Source organism: Sapajus apella, unplaced genomic scaffold (genome assembly GCF_009761245.1).
Source record: "Sapajus apella isolate SASKATOON/1434 unplaced genomic scaffold, GSC_monkey_1.0 scaffold238, whole genome shotgun sequence".
NCBI classification, from domain to species: domain Eukaryota; kingdom Metazoa; phylum Chordata; class Mammalia; order Primates; family Cebidae; genus Sapajus; species Sapajus apella.
In genome coordinates, this window is record NW_022437178.1 from 520119 (window position 1) to 540943 (window position 20825).

Here is a 20825-nt window from a genome sequence, read left to right on the forward strand (position 1 = left end):
TGCCTGCGTCCTGGGTCATCCCTGCTTTTATTCCTTAACTTGTGAGATGTGGTTTTCATTGTTGCTGTTTAAAATTGTGATAGCAAAATGCATGTAACATGAAATTTACCATCTTAACCATATTTAAGCATTCAGTTTAATGGCATTAAGTACATTCACATTGTTGTGCTACTAACACCGCAGTCTGTTCATGGGACTCATCTTGCTGAATTAAACCTTCATCCATTAAATAATAACTCTTCATTCCCTGCTCCTTCCAGCCCCTAGCAACCACCATTTCTGTCTCTATGAATTTAACGATGCTAGATCGCTCACTTAAGTAGAATCATACGGTGTTTGTCCTTTTACGACTGGCTTACTCCACTTAGCATAATGTTCTCAAGGTTCATCCAAGTTGAAGCATATGCCATAATCTCCTTCCTCTTCAAGGCTAATATTCCATTGCATGTACATACCACATTTTCTTTATTTGTTCATCAATGGACGATGGGCACTTAGGTTGCTTTCACCATTTTTTGTAGTAAATAGTGTAGCAATGAACATAGATGGACAAATACTTCTGTGAATCCCTGATTTCAATTATTTTGGATAGATATCTGGAAGGGAGATCACTGGACATATGGTAATTTTATTTTTAATTTTTTGAGGAACTGCTATACTATCTTCCACAGTGACTATATCATTTACATTCCCATCGACAGGGTACAAGTCCTAATTTCTCCACATCCTTGTCAGCATTTGTTATTTTCTGTTTTTTTGTTTTGTTTTGTTTTGGTAATGGCCATCCTGGTGAATATGACATAGTATGAATTTTCATTTTAATGTATAACCTTTCTTCTCTAGTTTATTGTACCCATAGTGTGAGCTTTTAAGCCTAGACCAAGTGTGTTGTCTAGTGGGTTTTCAATCTTCCCTCAGTGTCCTTGGACTCAGATGGAAAGGATGAAGGAAAAGGCAAGAGGATGAGGGAACAGGAAGAATAACTCTTGCCCCCAGCGTAGGAGTAAAGGACTTCAGGCCTGGGTTTGGCTAACTGGGTTTTGCCCAGTTCTAGGGCCACGGTCACAGCCCTGTTGGCTCTGGAACCAGAAGTGGGGAAGGAAGCATCTGGAGCCTCTCTGGACACTCCTCATGGTATGCACTCCTCTTCTTTCAGAACTAGGCCGGGCGTGGTGGCTCATACCTTTAATCTCAGCACTTTGGGAAGCCGAGGTGCTCTGATCATCTGAGGTTAGGAGTTTGGGACCAGCCTGACCAACATGGCAAAATTCCATCTCTACTAAAAACACAAAAATTAGCCAGGTGTGGTGACACACGCCTATAATCCCAGCTACTCGGGACACAGAGGCAGGAGAATTGCTTGAACCTGGTAGGTGGAAGTTGCAGTCAGCCAAGATCATGCCACTGCACTCCAGCCTGGGCAACACAGTGAGGCTCCCTCTCAAAATAAAATTTAAAAAAAGAACTAAATTACTTACTTTTCTTTCTGTTTTCTTTTATGGAAGCATTTGAACCTGACTCTGCATTCCTCAATTGCTCCCAAATTCTATTAGGAATGGGTGGACTTGGCAGCATGAAGGTGAGGGCCGGAGGGGAAGAAGAGACGGCAATGACTCTCCTCTCAGTCCTGTGATGAATGCTGGGTGGGGATGAATGAGGTGAGATGAATGTTGGGTGGGGACGTGGCTCTGGAGGACAAGGGTGCTGGAGGACAGGCCCTCCCTCAGGGAGCTGGTGCCCTGAGGCCATGTGGTCTGCACAGGATGAAAAAGCTCCGTTTAGGAGGATGACAGCAGAGGGCAGTTCCGGCCTTGGCCTCTGAAGGTCTGATCCATTGCCCTCCCCCTCACTGGCCACACCGCGAAGGACCTCGCAGCTACAGAGCCATGGTTGGGAAATGATCCAGGGCCTGGCTCTGAGTATGTATCTCCCTTGCCCAAGGGATTTAGTTCTGCCAGGCTGGTGGTAGAGACCTCAGAAACCACCAAGTAGAACCCTGTGTCGTATAAAGGAAAATGAGAGCCTTCATGTGAAATCCATTCATTCATATAATTATTGGCCAATATTGATTGCTCTTCTGCTAGGATGGCCTTGGTTAAAGAGATAGTCATAACCCTTGTTTACTGTCAGTGCATAACCTAGTACAGTGGTCCTCAAAATATGGTATTGGAATCAGCAGCATCGGCAACACCTAGGACCCTGTTAGAAATGCAGATGAAATGCCTCACCCCACATCTAATGAAGCAGAGACTCTGAGAGCGAGGCCCAGCAAGCTGTGTTTTAACCAGCTTTCCTGGTGTTGCTGATGCCAAGGAACATTTTGTCTTCACTGGTTTGGTGAAATGCCGTATGCAGATAGAATATGAATATACATATATATAGTAGGTGTATATCTCTGTGTGTGTATACAGACACATACCTACATATCTATCCATCCTCTAATTCCCATAATATCCGGTTCAACAGGCAATATTATTTTGCCCTTTTGCAGAGTTGAAAACCTAAGCACTCAGGGTTTAAGCGCTTGCCAAAGCCATATGGCCACTCGTGACTCCTAGTCTGCACTCTTTTCTACCATACATAGCACCTGCCTCTTCCAAAGATCTTCCCTGTTTTAACCCAAATATTTTCCCAACACAATCTTGGAGTTTTCTCAATCACTGAATGAGAAAAGCAGTTCCACATCTGCTTCCTCTCTTAAAATCCAAGCTGCTCTAGAATTGAATCTGCTGTGTGGCACATGCCCCAGGGGCTTGGCAGAGCCTGAACTGGCCCCATAAATCATCTCTAGGATTCCATCACCCAGGCCTCCAGGTGGGAGTGAGGAGGGCAGGGTAGGGAGAGGCTTGGAGACTCCAGTGTGGGAAAGGATTTTTGTTAGATTTCTCCCATACCCTCGAAAACACACTTCTAGACAAGGAACCCCTTGCCTGGGGATGCTTGGGAGCAGACCATTCACACCCTTAAAATATTAAAGAAACACATAACTGGCTGTGAGAAGGTGGCATTCACTTCTAAGAAATCCTGCCCTCCTCCATGTCTGGGCAACAGATCCCCATCCAGGCTCTTTATTGAATGAGCAATGCTCGGTAGTCTGCACTGTCCTCTGGGGATAGATTCTGGTTCCCAGAATGATGGTAGAATAGAGGAGTCTTTGGGTGGGCCAGCCAGGAGCTGAGTCAGGAAACTCCCAATGGCCTGGGGTTCTCCACTGCCCAGGGCTATGCAGGAGCCAGCCCCCAGGTCATTTCCACAGCCAGAGACAAGCATCTCAGAGGAAAAGGGCACACAGGGGTGTGTGTCTGAGTTTTTCATGTTTCTTTCGGTGTATCTCTGTGTCTGTGTATATCTGTCTGCTTTAAAAGCTTGGAGCTTTTAAAATGCATTTGGCAACAGGGGCTGTGACCTCAGATGTGTGGTTTGGGGTATCCCACCTCCTTCAGCAATAGCTCTGATGATCCTGGTCATCCCTTCTGTCCTCCACCATCCACCATGTCACTGATGACAGGCATCTTGGTTTTCTGACCTTTCCTTTTGTGTAAACCACTTGAACAAAACTTAAAGTGTCTCTAGAACCAAGGCTGAAGACCCAAAGGAGCAAAAGAGACCATTTATGAGGCCCTTTGACGTACTCAAAAACCCACCAGATAGGCTCCCCTTCAAATCTCACACAGATGTCAGGTAGCACATAGGTTGTGTAGCTTCTGTACCAGAGTCTGATGAACTGTTGCTCAGAAGTGCCCATAAATTGGCCAAGTCACAAAGTGTGAGGCAGCGATCAGGCCAGATGTCCATGCCTACCATCCAGCTATGCTGCCTCAGAACCAGAGCCTGGCTTCCAGAGGGGGAAAACATGACAAAGATCGGGCCTGAAGATCACGCTTCTCACTTTGGAATCCTGCTTACATTCTTCTGCAATTCTATATCTTTTCTTTTTCTAAGCTTTCCACTGTGGGATCTTCACTGTAGAATGAAGGATGTTCTCAGAGGTTCCTTCTAGACCAGGTGGGTTATCTAAAATTCCTTTTTGTGAAAGGCAGTATGCTAGAGTGAAATTACCAGGAGTATTCACTTAAAGACACAGAATCCCAGGATATATCTTAATTTAAATTTCCAGGATAAAAATCAGGAACCTCCATTTGAGAATTATTCAGATCAATCAGAAATGCGAAACATTTCTTTAATGAATACCCAGGTGTGTGAGCTTACTCGATACCCAGAAGGAGGGTTGAAAGCTGTACACATCTGTCCACAGCACGAGTAGGATGTGGCTGTGGTGGCAAAGACAGGGCTGATTGTTGACTGGTTTCTTGTAGGAGGTTTTATGCAATTGTCCACGTGGGGATGCAAATTATCCATCTCTTGGTCTAGAAGCACCTTAAGATGAAGGAATCTCTTTCTTTCTCACAGTTAAATCCCAATCTCAATTCCACCCAAAACACCCAGAATGAGGAGATCTGGCATATGTTACAGACATATAAGCGACAGGGGCCTAGCTGTGGCATACCTCTCCTCTACCCAGTATTACCTGGACATTGAGAGAAAGATGTTCCACATCCCACAGTTCGTTCTACACATTATAACAGCCTTCAGTGCATAAATACAACTGTTATGCATCGGAGAATAGCTCAGCTGTTCATATCAGAATCCATAGGTGGACAGCAATAATCAGAATCATGAATTCTGGCATAGCATGCATGGGTTCTAGAGGATCCACATGCCTATGCCTGAGACTAGTCAGGAATGCAGGGTGATGCCTGATGATCTATTTGCTTCTCATTGCCAGAGACCATACAGCTCATTCCTCCAAAAGACGGTGCTTCCTGTTCTGGAGGGCTAAGCTAGACAGTAGCTAAGGACTTAGGAATAACTCAAGCAGTGCGAAATATACCCATCCCATCTCATCGTAGGAACCCTGAGCTTGGTCCACACCTTTCCTCTATTCTCTAGTACACGCCTATCAGGGAGGGAGGAAACCACTTATGAAATTGCATCAACACATCCATTCACTTGACAAATATTTATTGAGGCTCTGCTATCTGCCAGGAACTGGTATCCATCCTGGAGATACACTGGTGAGCAATGCATTCAATAGTATGGTGAGAGCTTCAACATGGGAGGCTCAGAGTACCATGGAAGCACACAGAAGGGTCAGTGTAGCAGATTCGGGGCCTAAAGGAAGCAACCACAAGTCAGATGTGACAGATGAGTGGCAGTTAGCTGATGATGGGGTAGAGAGGAGAGTCTTCTCTCCCCTCAGAGATAACAGTAGGCATGCTGTCAGCATCACTGACTTAGTGACAGACAGCCCAGTGAGGAGTAGGCCCTCATTAGTTAAATATCCTTCCTGGTTCCTAAACTATATGGAAGTTTTATGCTGGTCCCAGGACTCCATTTTCAGCCCTGTTCTAATGAACTTTTTATCAACACCTTGGGGAGAGACTGAAAAGAAGCTGGCCTAAATTTCAGATAACTTTAAGTTATGACGGAGAATTGAAGAGTAAAATTTTGATTTAACATGGGTAAGAATAATGAATTTAATCTGACAAGATAAAGTGTAATTAAGGTAAACATGAAGTTTTAATGTACATTAAAGCTTAGCCACCCCTGTAGAAGATGAGTGGGTGTATGTGCAGTTGCATATGTGAAGATATTTTAGTTGATCAAAATCTTAGTGTGGGCCAAGAATGAGATTGTGTCAAACGGCAATGAACTGTTGTTCTGAATAGCTCCGTATGATGGGGTCATTCTGTTTGGCACAGATGCACACACCTGAGCACTGTGTCAGCTCAGGTCAAATGTGTGGGGCTGGAGGATGACGATCTACTATATGCCAGCCACCATCTGAGGTGGGAAATCCTTCCTCATGCTCACAACTTGGAAAGGTGATTGCATTCACTCCACTTTGCAGACATTAGAAGAAACAAAATCTAGAGAGGTTAACTAGCTTGTCCGGTCACACATCTAAGACTTGACAGTGCTGGAATTCAAGCCTAGGCTAATCTTGCTCCAAAACTTGGTCTACCTCCCTGTGGAAGGAAGAGTAACACTATGTTTTGAAAGGACTAGCATGCTTCCATCTTCCATTATTTGAGGTTTCATTTAGAAAAATAATCAGCTTTTTTAGTAAACAAAGAGCTCAGATTCAATGCATGGAAACTGTAAGAAGATTCTGCTTAGAAATGAAGAAAAAGTAATAGTCAGAACTGTTTGGAAATGAAATATGCTGTTCATCCATGCATTTAACAGATATTTATTCAATGTTAATTGAATATTTATTATGCACCAGACACTATTTCAGATGATTGGAATAGATCAGTGAACAAACCAAAGATCCTTGTTCTCAAGGAGTTTAAATTCTATCAGAGAAAAACAGATAAACGGACATATTTTTAAAAGTTATACAATAAATCAAAATATCCAACTAATCTGGAAATAAGAACATATGTAGCAATGAAGATGACCTGGGCAGGCATCCCAGACAGCATAAGAAGTGGGGGGATACTGAGCTGGATGTGTGGGAGGAAGGAGCTAAGAGGCCGTGGGGCCTAAACATTCAGCAATAGAAAGTGCATGGAAGAGCATTGTGAGAGGAGAGTTTGAGCCCAGCTCCACCACTCATTAGCTGACAGGTCTTGACAGGCAATTTTTCTGGCACTCAGTTCCCCCATCTATAAAATGTGGCTGAAAATATGTCCACCTGTCTGGATCACATTGAAGATTAAACGAGATAAGCTATTTAAAATACTTCGTATATTTTAAAACAATAAAAATATATTTGCTTTTGGCAGTGAAATATTCACCTTGAGAAAAGGGAGATGATTGGCTTGGGGAACAGCCTATTTAATGAAGGAGGTGGGCCACAAGGGTTAGTCAAGCCCAGGCCAGAGCAGAGGCTGAATAAGCCACAGAGACGCACATGTAGGAATGAATGTGGTCAGCAGGGGCAGGCAGGAAGCTCAAGAAGGAAGAATTGAAGCAGTGGTGGGATGTGGAATAGCAGACAGGACAGGGATGGGATGAATTGGAAAAATGCCTTACGCAAAGCACTGAGTCTAGAGGAAGTATAAGATCTGGGAGAAGGAAGCCCAGATGCCAGAGCGAGGGTGGGTTGAGCGCAGCAAGGTCAGCAGCCAACACAGACGGTCATCAGTGTATTGATGCCACTCAGCCAGTGTGCCATCTGTGCAGCTCCTTAGTTCAACCAGAGGGAGTGGAAACACCAGAGAGGGGAGGCTTTGCAGTCAATCAGAAATACTATTTAGGCTTGAATCAGGATTGGGTCTTAGTCACTGAAAGGTGTCCTTCCTTGACCTGGCCTGAATGTGAATTCTGGATTGAGCAATAAGTTAATTAATCAGTCATTTCCACAGCATTTCATCAGCATTCTTCAGAGGTTTGTTTAGTGATAAATCCAGGGGGTGTCTCCAGTCTCCAGTGAGTATAGTCTTAATGCTCCTGTACCAGAGTGAGGTTTCTCATCCTCAGCACCACTGACCATTTGGACAAGATAATTCTTTCCTAGGGAAGGCCTAGTCTGTGATTCAAAGGATGCTTAGCAGCATCCCTGGCTTCTACCCACTAGATGACAGTAGCCATGATGATCAAACACTTATTTAGATTGTCGAATGCCCTCTTTTGGGGTGTGGTAGTCAGGTTGGGAGGGTACAAAATCCACCCCTAACCCCACCCCATTGAGAACCACTGAGTTAGAGGAAAGGCCTAGGCTTTGTCCCCAGGGCCCTCCCAAGCCAACAGTGATCACCCTTTCCCCCTGCCTTCATCCCAAGAACCTCCCATTCATTAAAAATAAAAAGTCTCTATAAGGCAGGAATACATGCAAATACATGCAAGCAGTTACAACTTTAAGGATATACAGAAGGTTTTTATTTTTCCCCAAGGGATCTGTATACTGACTATGGAAGAGTAGACTATCACGGCTATTGTGGCAATTGTGAGTAGATGATCTGTGCCGGTCACTGTCATCATTATTCGGCAAACTTGTCCAAGAGCTGAGAACACTCACTTTCTAACCTTCTTACTTAGTTTCCATGGAGTGCTAGTGGCAACCTGAAAAATGTAGAGGCAGGAAATTCTATTGTCTCAAAAAAGTATAACACAGGTCATTTTAACACAAAGAGGAATGATTTGTGTTGATGATTAGTCAATGAGGTTAATGGGTAAAAGGAGAAAGAGACAAAAATGCACAACGGCCCTTGGGAGGGCTTCAAGAGCATGCCCACGGCTGCTCTTCCAGGTGCCCACTGAATACAGGAGACTAGCTGAGAATAAGTAAAGAAAACACACCTATAGGAATACATTTTGATTTAGGGCTGGAGGTATGATTATGAGTGAGGAAAATCTTGGGGTATCAATTAAAAATGGGGAGAATCTGAAGATTGTTCAACTCTGAAAATTTGAGCAGACAGACTGATAGAAGGTTCTCTTAAACAAATTAGTGATTATTAGAGATAGATTGTTACTCCTGAAAAATGCTAGATTTATTTGTTCCTTTAATGATTCTTATCCTAGATCATTGGAAACAGATGTGTTTTGAAATCTAGAACTTTTTTTTAAGGAGGGTAATACAGTGAATTGAATTTATTAGTAACACTACAGGGATGCTTCAAAATTGGCCATGTTCAGTCTCAATACCATGGAATTAGAACCAAGGATTGGACCACATGTTAGGCAGGCAAGGTGACAGTTGGCAGTGCAGGACCACCTACCATCCCTGAGGCTTCAGGGATTCTTTCCCTTGCAGAGGAAATTCCTATTTTTACAACAGAACATAAGAATATTTACAGCAAGGTGAAACGAGCTCACTGTCTGTTCAGGTCAGTTTTTTATTTTTGTCACCATATGAATATCTCAACAATCACATAAAAACTCAGCTTCTAGGGGTGCTGGAATTGGAAATTGAGACCATGAGAGTGTGGATATGTAGTAATACTTGGAGATTACCAGCAATGGTATTTTCTCATCTCATTTCCTACTGCTGTTGCCTTCTGTATTAGTCTTTTCTCATGCTGCTCATAAACACATACCCAAGACTGGGTAATTTGTAAAGGAAAGAAGTCTAATGAACTCACAGTTCAACATGGTTGGGGAGGCCTCAGGAAACTTACAATCATGGTGGAAGGGGGAGCAAACACATCCTTCTTCACATGGCGGCAGTAAGGGGAAGTGCTGAGCAAATTCTTTTTATGCTATAATTTGGGGCAATATGCATCTCTTTAGTCCTCTTTTCTTATACCCACCCTGGATTTACCATCAGAAAGCCTAATTCACTGAGGTATGTAGGAGGAAAAAAATGGTCCCTAGTTTTAACAAGATACACCTAACTTAAAAGGCATCTGTGGCTTTAAAAATTCTCAAGGTCCATTAAAATCTCAGGTAGCCTCTATTTCTCTTTGTGTCTGTCTGTCTGCCTCTATCTGTCTATCTATCCATCCAGCCATTTTCTGATTATAACCACATGCCACATACTATCTCAGGCTACTTTCCTTTTGGCATGTTAATTGGTTTGTAAATTCTGCCGAAAAGGTATTTCTCTTACTATCTCTATTTAAAATATCAAAAAGCCAATGACCGAAAATATTGAATACTTTGCCAGGGTCCCCAAGTCCTCTTTGCTCTGCTACTATGAGGCACACACATGCGCATGTGCGAGCAGACAAACCCTACAATGCAGACGTGGGTTTTTAACCAAGCTATCTAGAGCCAAAAGTCTAGATGAAAAATTAGCATCTAGGATGTAAGGAAAAAGTTGTTTGAGCAGAATTCTAAAGTGTGAATGCAAGACTATGAAGAGAGCCATCTTCATAGGAAATAGGCCACTGAAGACTCCAGGAAACACAATGCCCATTTTCACCTACCACAAGCCCCCATTTCCACCAAGCTCTTTCCTAGCTGGGAGCAGCTTCCCTGAACACCCATGAAGGAAGGTATGTGCAGAACTGCCAGTCACCACCTGTCACAGGACCAGCGTGGGTGTCAGGAGGCAGGTCCTCTCATGCCCAGGCCCTGTCTCACTGCTGGAGGCAGAGCCCAGGCCAGGATAAAAGGGCTCAGGGCCAGAGCACCCCATCCACTCACATCCTGAGGTGCTGAAGAACCCTGTGCTGCCTGTGATCCCGGTAAGTGTGCCCTGGGAAAAGGAGCAGGGGCTTCCATAGAGGGATGCTCAGACCAGGGCAGGAGGGGACAGAAACTCAGACCAGGAAGGAGGAGAGGCTGGGCAGAGCCTCAGGGGCCTGGAATTGTTAACAAGGAATGGGGTGGAGGCAGAAAATTAGAAAGAGGAGGTAGAGGCGTGGGTGAAGTGAGTGGTAAGATTTGTAGGGCTGTATGACACAGATTTAGAGGGACCAAATTGTTTTCAGTTGCTTAGTATGTTTCCCTGGTTTTAGAGAATAAATACATTGGCCACTAGATTATGCTGGAGTGAGTTGCATAGTGGGAATATAATTTTGGAAATACAGACACACGCATTTTTATAAAAGATATGCTGAAAACACTGCTACTTAGAGGAAGAAAGGATCAGAGACACCTGTGGATCTTGTTAGATGCCAACCAGATCTGAAGCAGAAAACGGAGTACACACTAGAGCTTAGAAGCCATGTGACAGTGCCTGGGACAGGCCTGGGAAGGCAGCATGTGCTAGAGAGCAGAGCCTGGGGGTTGGGAGCCAGGTGACCCAGGAACAAATGTGACATGCTAGTGAATAACTGCGCCGGTAAAGTCACCTCTTTTGGCTTCAGTTTATTTGCATATTGAGTTGGTTGAAGCAAATGGACTCCAACATCCTTTGCGGTTATGGTTTCCTATATTTCTGCAAACTGAAATATATCAGTTCCTCTGAGAGAAATCCCTTTTGATTTTTCCCTAAAGAGATTTTCATCTCTAAACTTGTCGCAACATTGAACATCTTCAGAATTCATGGAGATGTGGTAGAATAAATGCTGGCCTGGAGCCAGTTTATTTCCTGGCCTTCTCTCCCACACTTAGAGCTTTAATGACCAGAAACTTTATTTACATATTTGGAGATTATAGATTGCTTGACAGTGTCTCAAATAAGGTTTGAAAGGAGACTCCATGAATGAAAGCACTTGGTAAACATTGAGAGTGATAAAAACCATTGCAGGTGATTTTCCTATGTTTGATATAAGGCTTTGAAAATGAAGGGTCTAGAAATAACGCATAAAGGACAAGAATAGGCAGGGGTGGCTTCTGCCTCCGTCTAACTTACCTTCTGACTCTCCTTCAGCTCCTGAACACCCGCCCCCGAGATGTCCTGCCAGCAGAGCCAGCAGCAGTGCCAGCCCCCTCCCAAGTGCCCTCCCAAGTGCCCTGCCCCTAAGTGCCCCCCAAAGTGCCCTCCAGTGTCTTCCTGCTGCAGTGTCAGCTCTGGGGGCTGCTGTGGCTCCAGCACTGGGGGCTGCTGCAGTTCCGGGGGAGGTGGCTGCTGCCTGAGCCACCACAGGCACCGCAGGTCCCACCGCCACAGACCCCAGAGCTCTGACTGCTGCAGCCAGCCCTCAGGAGGCTCCAGCTGCTGTGGAGGGGGCTCCAGCTGCTCCGGAGGGGGCAGCGGCCAGCACTCTGGAGGCTGCTGTTGAACTGGACCCTGAGCCTAGAAGAACAGATTTCAAGCTATGAAAGGGGCAACTTCATCTTCCTTTGGCCCGGCTGTGTTGCTGGGACATTTTAGAAAGACTTCAAACTCTGTCCTGGAAGATTCCTCCGACCTAGAATCCAGAAATCTGCCCTCTCACAAAAATCCATCTTCTGATCCCTGATTCCGTCTGTGCACCTGGCCTGGGAACACCCAATAGAAGTCCTTGCCTCATTCCCCTGATATCCTTGGCAATCCCCATTGTGCATGAAACAATAAAATAAATAATCTGCTCATCAACTTGTTCTAGACTGCATTACTCTTGCTTGTAAATGTGCCGAGAGGGATAAGCATGTCTGATCTCAGCTCCATCCCCTGGTCATCTGGGCCTTGAAGCAGCATGGCTTGCTTAACTCCTTCAACCTCTGGTCCTCACTACAGCTGACCCCTGTTCCTCAGTGCCTCAGCCAGGGTCAAGTCAGGAAAAAGAATTATGAGATTTAGATTTACATTAACAGACAGAAGTTTGTATAAAGAATTGCTTACTTGGCATCGGAGAGCTGACAAGACCAATACAGGACAAAGAGGGTTCATGGAGGTGGAAACTGTCATTGCCACCATGCTACCAATAGTAGGGAAAGGGAATGTCTTGAAATTATCAAAATGTAGAAGCTTGGAGCAGTGGCCCATGAATTGAAACTCAGGCCTCTAGGAAAGGGGCCCTTCTTATGGGTTCAGGGGCCTCTGAGCTCAGAGGAGGGGCCCTGTGAGTCTGGACTCATGCTACTGAGGAGGGACACAAGCTGGTGCTGGTCCTAGGGTCTCCATGAGAACCCAACAAGGTTGGTTTTGTGAGTGGGAAAAACTTCACACTGGAACCACTGCTGCTACTGTGTTGCTAAAATTGCTCCTGCTGAGGTGAGAAGTCATGTTGGGGTGACTTGGAGAACTCTACAGGAATCTAAGGAAGCCTGGTCCTTGTCCCTCTGCCAGCCTCCAAGTCTTCTCTAGCTTCCCCTACTGGCAGAGACTTCAGGAAACAGCCAGCAGAGAGAAATGGGATTGACAGTCCCAAACCTCCATCGTAAGGCAAGATGAGGAAGGGAGGACTGAAGTGGAGCGATGAGAACTTAATAACCAGCACGCTGAAGCAGGCAGGGAGATAGACATATCCTACTCAGCCATCACCCTCCCTCTCTCCGCATCTAGTCTCCCAAAGAATTTTACCATGCGCCTCTTTAAGCAAACATAACAAAATGACTCCATGTAGCTTATACTTTAAAAATGCAGACTGCTCTAGTACAAATAAATCTTTAAGCTCACTTCTGCAAATGGACCTCAAAGTGTTTCTGTTCTTGCCACTGCCTATACAAACGGAGTCATAAATTATAGACACACACACGTGCAAACACACATGCACCAATGTTCATCCCAGGTGTCAAGAGCTTGGAAACGATGTCCAACTCTGTGAAAGACGTGCTGCCTCTGTGCTTCTGGAAGTCCTTCTGATTGTCTGACCCGAGGTTTGGATTCTGGATGAACATCAATCAGCCTCCTCCATTTCCAGGAAGTTTCCCTAATATTTCCTCTTCTGCCACACTATTTTAACACTACAATCCTCCAATATTAGTATTCTCAGGCTATGCTCTCTCCTATCATGCTTTCTTGTGTCTTCACCCACTGGGACTACCCAGATGTACTTTCTCTTTCCCCATCTGGCCTGGAGTCTGTGAAGAAAAGGTAGTTTGAATCCCTATAAACTGCAACCTCTGTACTACCAGGCCTCTCTGCATTAGGATCAAGGATACTGCATAGGCCTTGGGTAAGGACTTCCTAAGTTGGGGGGTATGGGTATTACACCATCCTGGGGGGTTTCTGAGGAGAAGGGCTGGGCCTCTCTCGTCCTGTGGGCTCTCTCGTCCTTAGGGATAAGGCAGGGGAACCTGTGCTTTAACTGAAGAAGGCCTCCTCCAGGGAGGACATCTCACAGCACTCCCGCTAAATGTGACAACATTTTTATCTCTTTCCTTCTTTTTCCAAGTTCCAAGGACCAGAGATATTTAGACAGATGCTTCAAGGTCAGGAGCTCCTTAAATATAAGGACATCAGTTCTCTGCAAGGTCCCTGTAAGTCTTGCCTTCTTCCTTGGCACTCTGATGAGTACAGAAACCAGCATCAAGCAGTGGGGCTGGACTTCATTTCTTCTCTGCTTTCCACATGTGGGGACTGCTAAAAGGTAAACTGAGGCACGATACAATTTTTAAAGAGTTTATTTGAGCAAACAGCAATTCATGAATTTGACAGTTCCAGCCCAAAAGTGGTTTGAGGGGTCTGTCAAGAGAACAGAAGGGGAAAGCTTTTATAAAGCAAACACAAAAGTAAAGTGAAGAAAATATTTGATTGGTTGCCATTACACCATTTTCTTACTCAGTATATCCTGCTGAAAGTCCCTAGTTGCATAATTATAAGGTAGCTGGTGGCTTCTGATTGGTTAGTTTTAGGCATCATTTTTTTTTTTAATATAGGCATTTACAAGAAATAGCCCAAGTTACGTTTCCCTTATGTTTGGAGATCAAGCGAAGTTGAGGTCATTTATGAGGCTTAACTGGCTTTGTCTGCCCAGGGACTCTTCAGGCCTGGTGTCCATTTTAATTTACTTTAACAAGACCCTCCTGTTCACGCATACACAATGCCCCACAATTGCCACTCAGTTTGAGGCCACGATCTTGACACAGTCCAAGCAGCATGAGAGGATCCCGAATGCCCTCTCTGAGCCCCTCCTCCCACGTTAGACACTCAGACCAGTGGCAGAGGAGTGCCACCATCCTGGGCTGCTGGGGGAAAGGCAATCTCCTCAGACACCTTGGTGACTCCCATTTGTTCATTCCTTGAAGAACTCTTACTCTATCGTTCTGTGTTCTGGTGAATGGGTAATATTACAAGAACCATCCGTGATTGAGCAATGTCAATATGCCAGGCACTGTGTGCTCACAGTATGCTATTAATCCTTGAAATTGCTATGAAGCAGGTCCATTTTTAGCCTCAGTTTAAAAATCAGAAATTCAGGCCCAGAGAGTTAAATGCAAGTATCTTTTCAAGATACTTGCCACAGTTATCTATGTCAGAACCATCCTCCTCCTCTGCTCACTGAAAGCAGGACAGATGGCCAGAAAGTGGACTCCTGTGGTGATATCTGTTGGGCGGTGTTGTGGACCTTCCCCAGAAAGACAGACACTGTTCAGGATCCTGACAAGATGGCCCTATCACAGTCCTTTGAGAATTCCTTTTCCATCCCTAGCTTCCCAAAACTTAGGAAAACTCCTTATCTCCACAGGTCTCCAAGTGATGATGAAAGGAGCTGTTTTGAAGGCCTTGTGATTTTTTTGTACAATAAAACACCCAAGTGCAAAGAAAATACCTTCATCTTGGACACATATGATGAGAGGAAAATGGAGTGCCATAAACAGCCAGGAGACCCTTTTGTGTGAAGAGAATTTAAAATATGTTATCATATAGACCAGTAGAGAAAGGATGGCTTTTTTAGTAAGTCGAATGGAGGGGAAAAAAAAAAAAGTTATCTTATTTAACACAATGACTCTCGGGAGGATTAAAGAGCTAATTTTTAAAATTGAATCACAAAGTAGAACTCACAATGGAAAAATATATTTTATGCACAAAAGAAACAGAACAAATGTTAGTGAGAAATTTTGATAGATCTAATATGATCAAAATAAAATTTTCAGTACCTCCAAAATCATATGAAAGAAGCAAACCAGAAAGTCATAACACTATATATAAAATATTCAATAAACGTTTACTAAAAGCCTAAAATATTCTAGGATTTTATTTAGACAGTTGAGATGTTCTTGAAAGCAAATAGAAAAAGGATTCCTAAACACATAGATTTGATTTTATTGAAAGGTTTTCAACGAGTACTATTTCGGAATTGTTGTTTAATAAAATATGACAAATTTTTTGTTAGGCACTCCATCTTTGCCAATTTGATATAAATAAATAAATTGGATAGACGTCCTACATCAGAAAAAGACAAAATGTTTCATTTTTTCTTTTTTAATAATTAAAAGGGTATGTATGCAATTTTATATATATTTTTTAAAGTCAGAATTGTAAATTAAATTTTAAATTAAATTATTGAATTAAAAACTCAATTAAAAGTTAAAATTTAAAAGTTCTCATTTAATTTAAAGTTTTAGTTAAAAAATTTGTAACTGTTATTTAAAGAGTATAAATATTTGTTTAATACATAATTCCTTGCACATCACCCAACAAAGAGTTAAACAATTTTATACATTGGATGCCTATCTTCTCCCTCCCGTTCGGAGGAATATCCTGAGTTTGGGTTAAGTATTCCTATGCATTTCTTTAAACTTCTTTTACATTATAAGTTTCCTTAAAATATGCAGTTTAGTTTACCTATTTTCAACCCAAATATTACACACTTGATGCACTCTTATGCAAACTTGCTTTCCTATCCCAGAATCATTTGTGAGATATTCCTATTGATCGGTTTAGCTTAGTGCATCTCTTACTGCTATGTAATATTTCACCTTACAACCACACTACAACATATTTAAACAACCTCTTTTTAATGAATATTCATATTGTTTCTAATTATCTTGCAATTCCAAATGATTCCACGATTTAAAATTCTCTATTGTCTATGCCTAGGCAAGTCCCTTTAGGAAATGTGCTGAGGGATTACACAGCTGAATTGTGGATAAGCTCGTCCTTAACCCTACAATATACTGTCACATTGATCTCCAGCTCACACCGCCTCAATCAGTGTAAGAGTGCCAGTGCTTCACATGCCGGCAATACTGTGTGATATTAGATGTTTATATAATTGTCCAATGATGAGTGTGAAATAGTTTCTCATGTTGTCATGTGATCTATTTTCCTGATTATGTGGTTCATTAAAAATATGCTTGTTACATATAACATGCATTTTTCTGTTAAATAGTATCTTCAAATTTTTTATCTTCTGTTATTTCCAGAGATATGAGAATATTGGTCTTGTATTCTGAAAACATACTGAACTTTTATTATTTCTAAGTTACTGCGAACATTTTTTTTTTTTTTTTTTTGAGACGGAGTTTCGCTCTTGTTACCCAGGCTGGAGTGCAATGGCGCGATCTCGGCTCACCACAACCTCCGCCTCCTGGGTTCAGGCAATTCTCCTGCCTCAGCCTCCTAATGGAAATGAGTCCCACCGAGCCAGCCAGGAGTCGAACCTGGAATCTTCTGATCCGTAGTCAGACGCGTTATCCATTGTGCCACTGGCCCTCTCTTTCCTTAGCATCCCTTATTTCCTTAGGTGAAATTCCTAGATGTTCAAACACTGTAAAAGAGAATGTTCATTTTAAATTTTAATTCATTTACACACCAGCAAGTACGTGTTGAATGAATTAATCATCACATTGTCATGAAGGATAATTACGGCAATTTATTTTCACACTAATAAAGCATGAGTGCTTGATTCCACAAATCCTCTCCAACACTGCATTTTTATTAGGTAATATATCTTTGCCAATCTGATATCAATAAATAAACTAGATAGACAACCTACATCAGAAAAACTCAAAATATTTCCTTTTGGTTTTTTTAATTTTTGATTATTAGTCACATTGAACATATTTTTAACTTGTTTTTTGTGTTTCTTTTCTAGTGTGTGGGTTACCTGTTCATGGCCTTTGAGAGTTCTTTTTATTGGCATATTTGCATTTTTCCTATTAAATCGTAAGGACTATCTTTCTATATTCTTAGCAAATGCATTGTGATTTCCCCCAAATGATTACTTTTCTTTCTGTTTTATTTGTGGTGCTATTTGCTATATAGATTTCTAAGTTTTAAAAATGCATGTATTGATTTTTCTTTTATATTTCCTTTTCTCTTTTTCACTTGGAATAATTTTATCAATGAATTAGAAATCATAAATATCTTTATCTAAATGTGCATTAAAAGTAATTTACAATACAAAATGAAGGTTTTGAAAAAAAAAAGAAACAAACTAAAAATTGCTAATGTACAAGATCCCTCACTAGAAGGGCACGTAGGGTCTGGGGAACAGAGTGAAATCCATGCAGTTAGAATTACTTCCCGTGGGTCTCACCAAAGTTTCCTCTCATCTCCTGAGATTATAAGAGAACATAAAAGACAGATACCCTGGATGAAAACATAATCCCAGAAAGCTAATCACTTGTCAGTATATATTTCTTCCATTGAGATGATACCCAATCAATTTCAATCTAATAGCTAAGGCTTAGCAATAAGTCCTCATAATACTCCAATCATGCTGCAGATTTATCACCAAACCCAAGTCAGAGTAATTGATGTCAGGTGCTGCCCTTCCTGGAGACAGAGGCATGGCTCAGTGGCATGTCAGCCTTACCGTACCAGGAATTAGTGAGCTGGGCATATGAGTAGTACCTCCTGTGTAAGCCAAGGAATCAATACCCTGACCTCTCCTTCAGTAACAAAGCCTTTTGGGACAACCTAAGAGCAAAAGTCATCCTGGAGTAATACAGAGGCATCTTTCCAAGGTATGTGGCCTGCACTTATCGCTGTGCATGTCTTAGGGTCCGTCTCGTATGGGATGATCTTGAGTCAGATGGAAAAGCTACTTGCAAGCCCTCAGGTGCTATGAGCCGATGAAATGACTACGTGCATATCCTCGCCCTAAGTGCTGACAGGAGACAAAAACATTACATCCAGACAAGATAGTCAGTCTCGTTTCAGAGATGTGTCACATAAAGCAAAACACAGGTTCGACAAGAGGTAGTCTGTTCAAAGTACAGTTTACTGGCCAAGTCAGCCAAAGAGGATTTTTTCTCTGAAAAAGCAAAGCAGTTGGCCAGGCATAGCGACTCACACCTGTTATTATAACACTTTGGGAGGCCGAGGTGGGAGGATTCCTTAAGGCCAGGAGTTTAAGAACAGCCTGGCCAACATAATGAGACTCCAACTTTACAAAAATATTAAAAATTACCTGGGCATGATGGTGTGTGCCTGTAGTCCTAGCAGGAGTTCAAAGCTGCAGTGAGCCCTGATTGGCACCATGGCACTCCAGTCTGGGTGACAGGGCAGGACACTGTCTCAAAAAAAAGGAAAAAAACTTGTAGAAACAGAATAAGGTCACATCACATAGGTCCTTGAATGCAAAGGGTAAGAATTTAGGCTTTATCATGAATCAGCGAAAGCCTTTGAAAAGACTTATTCAATGGTAGCCTAACTACATACATTTTCATCCAAACTTGAGATCAAAAGGAAGGTTTATGATAATATACGCTGAGACAAAGGCATAATCCCAAACTGTTGCTGGCAAACTGGGATGTTTGGTCATTCAATGTCACAGGCAATTATTTCTAGAAGAGCTCTAATGAAGAAGAGCTAGAGAGAGAAACCAAGAAGATGAGAGGCGGAAAACAAGCTAAGAAAATATTTACACACACACAGAGTCACTATAAAATATGTGATATATGTGCATGTTTACATAAACACACATTTAGTCTACATATTATTTGCATACCCCAATACACATGCACAAACATATTTATATTTTGCATCTGCTTGTGAACTAGCTTCGCTCTTCCGCTTATGACCTATGTATTGCTAATGCATTATGTTTTTCCAGGCCGTGGAGAATTTTTTATGTTCCCCCATGTTTCTGGCCGGAAAGAGAGGGTTTTTCCTCACCTGTTTCTTCTGGTTTAGTATACCTCCTTCTAATTCATGCATTAGTTTTATGTTGGGAAGGCCCACCATGTTGTTATACACAAACTACACAGACTTGAACCTGATAGGAATACCTGCCCTTCCACTTCATCTACTGAAAGTAGAGGGAAAGAAAACCCTTTTCATGCGGAGACAACACAGGGAAACCTAGGAGGGAGGAGGGAGCTGCTGAGGTGCAAATGCTCCTAGAGGTTCTCCCACTAAGTCTTCCACAGTGTCCTTCACCTAAGGCCTGGCCTTCCCCCACGTTCCCCTCTTCCCTTCCATCTCCCCATGTGTGCTCTTCCATCCTTTTCACCAGAGTCCTTGGGAACTCTGGGATTTGTCACTCTATGTGGAGTGATATAGACTTCTAGAGTTCTCCTGCTCCACACAAATGCCTTCCTTCCTCACATTCACAGTCATTCCTATTTCACAGTCAAATACATCAATATACTTAGCAGAACAAAAGGGTCTTAAACATTAAAAAAGGAAATAATAAAAAAAAAAAAACAACCCCAAATCCCAGATTTACACCACACTCCCCTCCATCTTGGAAAGCAGGTATGACTTCAAAATGATACCTATTCCTTTATTGATGTATGTGAAGGCATCGCTTTATGTCAGGGTCTATTATGTCACAGATCTTCTGCCAGAATCTTTCTTTATATTATTTTACTGGCTTGCACAATACCCTGTGAGATATTCGTATCACCATGTGTGCTTTTAAACTGAGGAAACAAGAACAGCAAACTAAAATGGAGTCAAGTTAAGTAATTTTCACAAGTACACACAGTAATAGGTGACAGGACCAGGACAGTTTTCTAGCCTGAGTGCAAAGCTCTTAAATACAATGAAACGTATCAAGGGTCAGCAACATGTTTTATACAAACTATAAAGAAAATGGAATGTATCAGGGGTCAGCAATTTGTCTGTTTTTTTACAAACTGTAAGAGAAGAAATGTTTTAGGCTTTGGGAACCACAGCATCTCTGTCAGTTACTCAGCTCTGCATTGTAGTATGGAAAGAACCAGACACCATCAATAAAAGAATGAATGTGGCTCATTATCTGAGTCAGATAAATAAAACTTTATGAACTCTGAAATTTGAGTTTATATGTCATAAAATATTTTCCTTTTTTGCTTCCTTTTCTCAACAATTTAAATACCTAAAAACCTCGCAGTCTATGCAAATCAAGCAGCAGGCAGATTTGGGCTACAGACAGAAGTTTCCTGACCCCCGGTGGCCTGAAAGGATTACTTAGCGTTAAGTGGGAAAACGTGAAGGAATCTCTAAATTGCAGTCCAAGCTCAGCTGCCAAGAGCCAATGAGTTCCATGAGCAACAGGAAGGAACAAAGGAATTAGGGGCCAATGTGCAAAAACGACAGCTAAAAGCAGTCAAGGCTGGGATTTACCAAGACGGATGAGGCAGAAGGTCATGTGTAAATTGTCCCCACCCTTTGTTTTAAGCAGGTC

The 20825-nt window shown here is 42.5% G+C and overlaps 1 long non-coding RNA gene and 1 other non-coding gene across 2 annotated transcripts; one reads left to right on the forward strand and one right to left on the reverse strand.

The window, feature by feature from the left end:
- The first annotated feature begins 10034 nt into the window (after nt 1-10034).
- Nucleotides 10035-11917, forward strand: LOC116544973. The gene is made up of 2 exons (XR_004266118.1): nt 10035-10139; nt 11270-11917. It is a non-coding gene; the product is annotated as an uncharacterized LOC116544973 (long non-coding RNA).
- A 4931-nt stretch (nt 11918-16848) lies between these two features.
- On the reverse strand, nt 16849-16921 carry TRNAR-ACG. Its single transcript has one exon. It is a non-coding gene; the product is annotated as a tRNA-Arg (tRNA).
- Between the last annotated feature and the right edge of the window lie 3904 nt (nt 16922-20825).